This window comes from Molothrus ater, chromosome 14 (genome assembly GCF_012460135.2).
Source record: "Molothrus ater isolate BHLD 08-10-18 breed brown headed cowbird chromosome 14, BPBGC_Mater_1.1, whole genome shotgun sequence".
NCBI classification, from domain to species: domain Eukaryota; kingdom Metazoa; phylum Chordata; class Aves; order Passeriformes; family Icteridae; genus Molothrus; species Molothrus ater.
The window spans coordinates 20,223,846-20,234,434 of NC_050491.2; the positions used below are offsets into that span (position 1 = coordinate 20,223,846).

At 38.1% G+C, this 10,589-nt stretch overlaps 1 long non-coding RNA gene across 2 annotated transcripts; it reads right to left on the minus strand.

The window, feature by feature from the left end:
- Positions 1-2,748: 2,748 nt before the first annotated feature.
- Positions 2,749-8,319, minus strand: LOC129046832 (uncharacterized). Of its 2 annotated transcripts, none has more exons than XR_008508631.1 (2): positions 8,281-8,319; positions 2,749-5,250 (listed from the first exon to the last, which is right to left on the minus strand). It is a non-coding gene; the product is annotated as an uncharacterized LOC129046832 (long non-coding RNA). The 2 variants fall into 2 exon arrangements; XR_008508630.1 differs by having other exon boundaries at positions 2,749-5,263; positions 8,281-8,314.
- Positions 8,320-10,589: the final 2,270 nt, after the last annotated feature.

The following is a 10,589-nucleotide window of genomic DNA, read 5'->3' on the forward strand; positions in this document are numbered from 1 at the left end:
TTTATTTTTTTCTTAATTTTTACTTTTGAGTTTTTGATTTTTAAAGCTTTTTTTAATTGTTTTTTATTTAATTTTATTTTTGATTTATCTATTTTTAAAGCTTTTTATTTTATTTTAATTTTTTTTTACATTATTTTTTTGTTTTATTTTTTTAAAGCATTTATTTTTTTAAATTTATTTTTTATTTTTTAGTTTTCATTTTTTATTTATAAACTATTTATTTTATATTTTAAATTTTATTTTTTATTTCATATTTATTTTTGCTTTATCTATTTTTACAGCATTTATTTTATTTTTTTAGTTTTTATTTAATATTTAGTTTTGATTTTTTTCTTTTTAAAGCATTTATTTTATTTTTAACTTTTTATTTACTTTTTATTTTTGATTTTTCTATTTTTAAAGCTTTTTATTTTATTTTTTAATTATATTTTTAATTTAATTTTTTTTTTTATTTTTTTTTTTTTAAATCATTTATTTTATTTTTTAATTTTATTTTTTATTTCATTTTTATTTTTTGCTTTTTCTATTTTTAAAGCTTTTTTAATTTTTAAATTTTATTTTTTATTTAATTTTTTGTTTTAATTTTTTTATTTTTAAATCATTTATTTTAGTTTTTTAATTTTATTTTTTGTTTCATTTTTATTTTTTGCTTTTTCTAATTTTAATGCTTTTAAAAAAAATTTTATTATTTATTTAATTTTTAGTTTTTTTTTTATTTTTAAAGCTTTTTAAATTTTTTATTTAATTTTTATTTTTGATCTTTCTATTTTTAAAGCTTTTAAAAATTTTTTTATTTAATTTTTTATTTCATTTTTAGTTTTAATTTTTTATTTTTGAACTATTTATTTTTTTTTTCAAATATTATATTTTATTTCATTTTTATTTTTTGCTTTTTCCATTTTTAAAGCATTTATTTTATTTTTTTACTTTTATTTTTTATTTAATTTTTAGTTTTGATTTTTTTATTTTTAAAGCATTTTTTAATGTTTTTTAAATTTAATTTTTATTTTTGATCATTCTATTTTTAAAGCTTTTTTATTTTTTTGTAATTTTCAGTTTTAATTTTTTTTATTTTTAAACATTTATGTTATTTTTTAATTTAATTTTTTATTTCATTTTTAGTTTTAATTTTCTATTTTTGAACTATTTATTTTATTTTTATTTTTTTATTTAATTTTTATTTTTTGCTTTTTCTATTTTTAAAGAATTTCTTTTATTTTTTTAATTTTCTTTTTTATTTAATTTTTAGTTTTGATTTTTTTATTTTTAAAGCATTTATTTTATTTAATTTCATTTTTTAATTTTATTTTTTAATTTTATTTTTTATTTATTTTTAGTTTTGATTTATTTTTAAAGCATTTTTTTAATTTTATTTTTTATTTAATTTTTTAGTTTTGATTTTTTTATTTTTAAAGCATTTCTTTTATTTTTTTAATTTCATTTTTATTTCATTTTTAGTTTTAATTTTTCTATTTTTAAAGCATTTCTTTTATTTTTTTAAATTTTTTTTTAATTTTTAGTTTTAATTTTTCTGTTTTTAAAGCTTTTTATTTTTTTTATTTTCTTTTTTTTAATTTTCCCATTTTTAAAGCATTTATTTTTTTTTTTAATTTTTATTTTTAATTTCTCTATTTATAAAGCTTTTTATTTTATTTTATTTGGTTCTGTCCAGACCAACTCAAGCTGGTGATAGTGGTGGTGTTTGAGGGTCTTGCAGTTACCCCGATTAATAGGTAGAGATGATGTTTGGAGGCCACAGTGTTACAGGTAGGGGTTAAACTGTTTTTTAGGGTCTTTCAGGTGATTTTTCAGGGATTTTTAGGGTTTTTTTTACAGGAGTTTTTTAGGAATTCTCTGGAAATGTTTAGGATACCTATAGGGCTTTTTCAGGGCTTTTAAAATAATTTTTAGGGTGTTTTAATGACTGTCTTACGGGGCGCCCCAGCCACCCAAGGCACCCCGTGCAGGCGCTGCGGCGCTCCAGCCCAGCCTCCCGTCAGCGCCGCCCGTGGTCGCTTCCCCTCTCCTGCCGCCGCTGCTGCATGACGGGCCGAGCCGCGCCTTCCCCACCGCACCCTCCCGCTTCAGAGCTGTTGGATGGCGTGGCTCCGCCGCCTCCTGTAACCACGGACGTCCTGGCGTTCCCTTCCACGGCCGCAGCCGCGGCCCTGTTCCCGTTCCCCCAGCTCCGCCGCCTCCTGCACCCCCCGGCCTGCCCGCCGCCATGATGACTGCCCACGCCGCCCTAGTGACGGAACCCATGCATGCGCAGTTGCTACAAGCCCTGCACCAGCGATATCACTCCGCGCCGACTCATTGAACCACAGCACTGCCTCCGGGATCAGCCACACGCATGTGCAGTTGTATCTCCACAGCCCCGCCGCCACCCCACACTGCGTTCGCCGCAGCTTTGGCACAGCCCGGTCCCGGTTCCGAGCCACTGCGTGCCACTGTCCAGCCACAGCCGGCATCCCTGTGCCCTGTCACGCCACTTCTGCCGCCACTGCGTCTATACACGGCACCACAGCAGGCGAAAACTGCAGTGCCTTGCGTGTATCCTTCCGCGTCTCTCCCTCTGCCGGGCACCAAGAGATCCCTCTCCAGCACGTAACCCTGAGCAACCGATACCTGGTGTGCCTCCGCGTTTTCGCCTTCCACACTCCTAGCACCCAGTGGGACTACTTTGTGTCACGATTCGTCTGCACAGCCACATCCACGCACACAAACCGTGCGACGAGGAGGAGGAGGTTGGAATATGACAGCTGCTTTAATAAATACAGGACAGACAGAGAATTATTTTGCCCCTGCAAATGCCAGCCCTTTGATCCCAACACAAAAGAATTTCAAAAAAGAACTGTTCCCAAATAGCTCCAGAGTCCCCTCAGTGTTTGGGACAGATTTCTCGACCCAAAATTAGACAGTAAACCCTGAAAATTTGCCAGCATTAATGCCAAAATTAGAAAACTCACAAAAATCTTTTGATAATTTTCACCTAACAGACTGGTGTGAAAAACATCAATCACTTGCTTTTCAAATTTTTGAAAGTTTAATAGTAATAAAATGGTTATAAAAATAGTCATACAATTAGAGTAATAATAATTTGGACAATTTGAATTAGGACAATATGAGACAACAAAAACAAAGAGTTACGGACGTCCGGGTACCTTTTTCTGGGCAGCACGGGCCTGAAAAAGGACCCCCGTTAACAAAGGATTAACCCTTAAAAGCAACAGCCTGTTGCATAGTCATACACTTCGTACATGGTGCATAAATTCCATTCAAACACAGGATTCTGTCTGCTCATCATCCACTTCTTCCTTCTAATCCTAACAGCGCCTTGGAGGCAGGAAGAAGTTTGTTTCTTCTGATAAGAGGGCAATATATATAAATTCTTTTTCTCTGAAAGATCCAGGTGTCCTGTGGCCGCTATCTCGCTGCAAGTCCTTTCTTTAAAAAAAGTATCTTACATAGCATCGTTTCTATTTTAACAGTTTTTATAACCTAAAACTATATTTAACACACTACTTAAGAGAATTAATACAGCATTCCTTTCTAACACAACACATATAATATTCATTTTAATATTTCAAAAAAGCCAATCATAAAATACCTGCATTTGTCACAATCCCCACTCTTATTCTTTGTAAATCCTTTGGCTTGAGCAATATTTCTTATCTACTTGCATCTTCTGGACTATGCGGGCAAAATAAAACAGGGGATTACACAAGGAAGAAATATAAAAATAGTTGCAACACATAAAATGGAAGATCTTAATTTCTTCTAATACATTACCCTACCAGCTAGGTTTTAACATTGTTTTCTAATTTTTGGACCGGTACCTCGGTTATTATATGCATATATATTTTTTTCTTCTTTGATTTCTTTTGCTTTTTCTAGAATGACTTTTCTGTGGTCATCAATTTTCAACAATTTGATATATTAAACTTTCCACAAACACCCCCTTCTTTGGCCAATAAATAGTGTAAAGCCAACCTATTCTGATACCCTACAGTTTTTGTTCGGCTTAGCTGACTTGATATTAACTCCAATGCCTGGGCAGCTCCATTTGCTATCATTTCTATAACTGCTTGGAGTCTTGTAATACGACTCAATAGATAATTTGGGGTCAATACAGAGTTAAGTTGCTGTGCTGGTTTTACCTTTTCGTTTATTATTTGTTTTTTTACCAAATCTCGAACTGTCAGGATTAAATGTAAAACAAATCCCTCTCTCTCCTTTTGGACATTCAATTCCAAATCTATTACCACTTTTTCCTAAGTTTCTTGTAATCCAATCATTTACTCCATTTTGCCTACAGGTTCTTAATTTGGATGGGTTATAACAGTGGCTGTTGACATAGGTGTGTGTAATTAAAGAGGAACTTTGGTTTCTTTCCACGTGATGCTTTCTGCAGCATTTGTGACACGATCTTGCTGGTATCCCGAAAGGGAAAAGAGAACAAATGAGTGCCAGAAACAGGAATAACAGAGGTCCAGTATGCCTTATACTCCCACCTCCCAGGCCTGTGAGGTTGCAACCCACAGCAGGTGTATTTGATCTTCTCGGTGGCAAAAAACAGAGGCCAATCTGGTCATGCCCTCTATTTCCTTGTCACTTTCTCTTAAATAATTTCCAGGCAAATTGATTTGGACACCCTTTAACTGTGGACTCTTACCGTTCTTCAGGTATCTCTCATTCACCAGGCACTAGTAATTCCCATCCACAAAACTAAGTTATTACTTTAACACTTTTTGCAATAAGAGCATAAATGTTGTGAACTACAATACTAATTATTCTCACAATTCAAGCATTTACTTATAACCCAGCTAGCATGTCCAGTCTTGGAATGAATCAAATAAAGTTTACTGATGGAAATGGTAATTCCCCTTCTCCCCTGTACAATTCTCAGGCTACGGTCAGAACACAAAAACAGTCTTGATCCTTCTATCTGGAGTATTCCTCCCCTAAGGAGATGTTTTATTCAGGCAAGACCAGAATAAAACCAGGCAGTGTTTGAAATCAGTGGTACAAGCGTTGTCTTAATTCTTAATTCTGTGTTGTTCTTTGTACATTTCTTGGATCATTTGCCTTTTTTGAAACTATTACCACTCAGTCCCCATTGGAAAGTCAGTTCGGTATCACCTGGTTTAAATGTGATAGTCCATTCCTCAGGTTTCTTCACAAGTCCTTTGATTCTGCTGGCATGAATTCACCCTCTTTCTGTGATTCTGATTGTTGCTTCAGTAGTACCTGGAAAGGACTTCTTAATAGCATAGTAATAAAAGAAAGATAATAATGCATTAACTTTTACACTTCACTCTTCTTCAAAACTTTCTGGGTTTAGCTAAAAGCTTTTTCCACAGCAGCCTCTTCTTCTTCTATCCAGCTGTGCTAATAGCTGCAGAGGCAAATTCTTCTTTTTGTGAGTTACAGTTAGTTAAATAAGAAAAGCTAGACCAATTTTAACATGAGATGTATCACATCTATTGCTTTTTACTTTTTGGGCAGCATTTAATTGTTTTAGCCTTACAAACCCATTCTTCAGAAAAAAAAAAAAAAACAAACTTCTTTTTAACAGCAAACAAAACACACAAAAGAAAAAACCAAAAACCTTCTTACTTAAGAAAAACAAACCACTTTGTGAGGTTTGGAGAGTCAGCAATCTCTGCTTTGATTTTATCTTTTAGTCCTAGCCCCCTCCCGCTCTTTTCACGGCCTTGCTGTCAATGCCGTGCTGCCACTTCGCTGCAGGGCCGGAGCAGGGGAGAGCAGCCAGGGGCATGGGGACCCTGGGGGCAGCCTTGGGTCCCTTTTGCCCTCTCTCTCTCTTCTTCTCTCTCTTTCTCTTTCCTTCTCTCTCTCGGCCCACTTACCGGGGCTGACACTGCCATCCTCGACTCGGGACCCCGGCAGCCTGGGAGCCCCCCCGGCAGTTCCGCCACGGAGCCAGCCTGCTCCTGGCCGGCAAACCCGTGTGTCCCCTGCTGCCAGCACTGCCGCCGGGTCACCTCCATGGATCGGTCCCTGCCACAGCCTCCGAGACCCCGCCGCTCGTAGGGAGCGGCCAGACACCTCCCAACCTTGATAACCCCAAACCTGGCGTCCCCAGGTGCTCCTGACATTCTTTTCCTTTCTCTAGTCAACTTCTCCTCTTTTCCCTTCAAGGAGAGCCGGTTCTGCTAAACCCTTTCTGGACCTCAGTTCGGCATTGAATAACCTCCTAACAACTGTGTGTTAAGACACTTCCCTGCCTTTCATGCAAAAACCCCGCATTCACACTTCTGCTCTCTTCTAGCACCAAGATGTCATCACTTCACATTCTAACATCTCAGAGTTTGCTAACCACCTCCCTACTTCAACTTCTCTCTTTCTTCTCTTCTTACCTGTTTTTTTTGATTCAACACACTTCAGACAGTATGAACTGAATCTAACTAAATTACTTCCAAAAGTAAGCTTACAACTTTCTTTTACTAGGATTGCAGTAGCTGTTAAATACCTACTGGCTAGCTGTGGCTTACTGAGTCCAACATCTTTGATATATGAGCTACTAGATATTTTTTATTCTTCCTTAGCCTTGAATTAAAATTTTATGAGGTACTCCATTTTCTGTATTTATGTATAAATGATAAATGACTTTTCTAACAAAGGTAAGCTTAAGCTGGTACTTAGGCTAGTTTTAGCTTAACTCTTTTAATTTAACAATATCTTCTTTGGTCTGTTTTATATCATCTCCTTCTGTCCGTTTTTTTCATACACAAATTTTGCTACTTGTGCGTACCCCTCAATCTATAATATTTCAATAATCTAGGTAATTTTCTGATCTCTCTCTTTGAAGAGGGAGGGAGAATGAATAAAATTCTTGCAATTTTCTCATGGTTGGTTTTCTAGCTACTTCTATTTATTAAGTGTCTAAGATATTTTACCACTGGGTAGTGAGTCTGAGTTCTTTTATTAACCTCCCTTAAATCTTGTACTAGTCTATAACTCCCATCAGACTTTATTGGGGGAATAGGGATATTATGAGGAGACATACAAGGTTCTAATGCCCCATCCTTTATTAGTCCTTCTATTACCGGCTTCAAACCTTCCCGTCCTTCTAAAGATACAGGATACTGATGTACACGTACGGGACAATCTTCTCTCTCAATTGTAACCCTTATGGGGTTGATATTTAATCTTCCCCTATTTCCTTCCCCACCTCAAACTTCTTTGTTGTTTTTTTTTTTCTTCATCCTCTTTTAAATAATTTTAAAACTCTAGCTGTCATTTTCCTATTTTCTGATATAACTCCTATTCTTAATTGCACTTGTAAGACTCTTCCCAATAAATTGCTTCCTGCCCCTGGGACCAATAAGACATCTCCCATCCAAATTTTAGTTTCTTCCCTCAATTACTACATCTTTAATGACCAGAAATATAAAACTTTCTCTCTTTGCCCCTGTTACTTTCACTATATGTTTGCTCACACTATAACTTTTTGGAATATTTAACAGGCAGGTTCTCTCTGCCCCTGTGTCTATTACAAATTCCAATTCTTCTTCTTGGGGACCCACTTTTAAAGTTATCACAGGCTCCAGATGGTATTTGTTCCCCCCAGAAAATTAGAGCTTATGACCTCCCTATTCCTCCTCTGTGCCCATCTCTTTAAAGATTTTCAGATCTTCTGCTTACTTAGGACCATTTTCCTATTTCTCTTAAGTTTGTTTATCTATTTAGTTGCAGTTTCTTCTTTCCCCTCGAAAAGCTGTCCCTTAAAAACCTTTTTTCCCCCTGCATTTCGCCTTTGATATGCTGTCGCATTTATTCCTTTGATTATGTAATTACAATAATTATTCATGTGTTTACTCCCCTCCTCGTTATTTTTACCCCACTCAGGAGGTACAGTTGCCATTTTGTCTTCTCTGGGGGTCCCCGTAGATTATCTTTTTTCCTAAGCTTTTATTTCAGCTGCTCTGATTAATTGCCTTTCTTCCTGAGAAAAATATTATTTTCATTACAGACCACATCTCTTCTGAAGTATAAATGTTTGGACCTAAAAATTGGTCTAATTGTTCAGCTATGCCTATGGGATCCTCCAAATATCCCTTTTATTTATTTCTTAAAATTTCAGACCTCAGACGAAGTCAAAGGAGCATTTACAAACCCTGGTCCGCCCCCTCCTATGGGAGCCTCTTTTAATGGAAATAGACTAATCCCTTTATCCCATTCTTTTTGGATTTTTATCTTCTATAGCTTTTCTCCCGTATTTTTAGGATGAATCAGGAGAGGACTTTCTTTTACCTGAACTTTTAGTGTTTCGATAAGGTGATTCCTTTAGAGTTCCCCTGAGCAGCCGGAGCTGTGGTTACCAAGGAACGGAGCTCAGGGCGGGACGGCGGAACTCGGCACAGCTCAGGGTCTGAGTGCCCAAAGGCGGGTCTGCAGCCGGGATCGCCCAGGGGATCGGCACAGCTCAGGGTCTCGGTCCTCCAAAGGCGGGGTCTGCAGCCGGGACCGCCCCAGGGGATTGGCACAGCTCAGGGTCTCGGTCCTCCAAAGGCGGGGTCTGCAGCCGGGACCGCCCCAGGGGCTGTTCCGGTGCAGACCGAGCTGCAGCGTGGATCGGCCCCACGTGGCTCACGGCGGCTGATCCGGCAGAGACAAAGCCGGGACTGACCCCGGCTGCAGCGGCGGGAGCCGAGCAGAGTCAGGGCAGCCGGGGATGGGACAGACGGGACCCCCCCTCGGTGCGGTCAGCGCGGTACCCACGGTGCACACGGCAGGACGGACCCCCCCGCCCCTTCCGCCGGCACGGCCAGCGAGCGGCCGCGGGCCAGGCGGCCGGGACCGGGACAGACGGACCGGGACAGACGGACCGGGACAGACGGACTGTGCCGGAGCCGGCACAGGGGCTGGGGCAGCCGTGAACGAGTGGAGGAACAAACAGGAATGGATGAGGTAATATTTCGTTCCCAGCCTTATACTTTCACCGTTTTTCTTTTATTGCCTTTAAAAATGTTATTTTCTTACAATCTCCCTCCTGCCCAGCATGTGGTATATCCTTTTTTTTTTCCTGGATTAAACGGTTTTTACAAATAAATCCAGAGTTTACCAAAGCAAACTTCTGCTTGGATACTTTGAAATGGTCGACGAGTTAACTCACGACCTTCTCATGTTGTTTTTCTCACCACCCTTTTATTTATCCTTTGGCAAATTATACATCTTTCAGTTCCTTGTTTTTCTACTCCAAAAATCGCAATGCATCCATAGTTCCTTAAAAAAAATGATCACACAAAGCCTGAGTATCCCACTGGGCGTTTTGATACATGTCCTCTGCTATTCCCTAGTAAGCATTTTTTATATGTCTTCCATCAAGATGTTTCTATTTCCCCCATTTATCTTTTTCACCACCTATCTTGTTTTAATTTGCCTTTTTTTTTTGCTTCCCTAAACTTTGGAATTTCCAATTTTTCCTCATTTGGAGTTAATATTAACTCTTTCAGCTCCATTTTCTGCTGCATCCTTAGCTTCCTGATCTGCCAAATTATTTCCAGGGTCTTTACCCTGCAAATGCCAACCTTTTGATCCAACACAAAAGAATTTCGAAAAGGAACTGTTCCCAAACAGCTCCAGAGTCCCCCCAGTGTTTGGGACAGATTTCTGACCCAAAAAGAGACACTAAACGCTGAAAATTCATCAGCATTAATCCCAAATTAGAAAACTCACAAAAATCTTTTGATAATTTTCAACTAACAGACTAGGATGAAGTCAGAGGCCAGATTTGCAAAGAAGAAAGTCTAAATCCTCTAGCTATGCCTGTGCCATTCAGCGAGCAAGCCGCCAGTCCTAGAACACGGGTGGCTATCCCACCTCATTAGATAAAAGAATTGCGAAAAGCAATAAGGGATGTGTATCTGCTCCCCATATTTTAAGCAACTGCTGAAAAGGATAGTCCTGGAAGGACATACACTCACACCCAATGACTGTAAAAATCTTGCTAGTATAATTCTCACAGACTCACAATATATGCTATGGGAACTCAAATGGAAAAGACTGCTTACAGGGGTACTAGCCACTTATAGACAAAGTACCGATGCAGACCTTCGTACCCTTGTCATGTCTAAGCTGACTGGTGACCCTCCTGATGATCAGAGTGATAATCGAGTGAATTTACCCAAAACAGCGTTAGATGACATTAAAAAGATGGCTCGCAGAGTCTTTTTGCAAATTCAGCCTGCAGAAAGTTTTGAAAAAGCCTATAATATGATTAGGCAAGACTTGTCTGAACCATTTACCACATTTGTGGGGCGGGTAACGCAAGGAGCAGAAAGACAATACGGCGATGATATAGCTTGCCCAATAATGATACGGGACATTATTGAAAATAATGGCAATGCAGATGTAAAAGAGTTATCAAAGCCCTAGGAAAAGAAAAACCCACAGTGCCTGAAATGATAGATGCCTGTAACAAAATTGGGAGTCCACAGCAAGTGGCAATTATCCAGGCAAATGAACTTGGAAAAACTCTAGGAAAAAAATTGAAAGGGCTCTTACAGCTCAAACAGCGCAAGCAGTCGCACAGGCAGCACAAACAGAAGCTTTACCTGTAA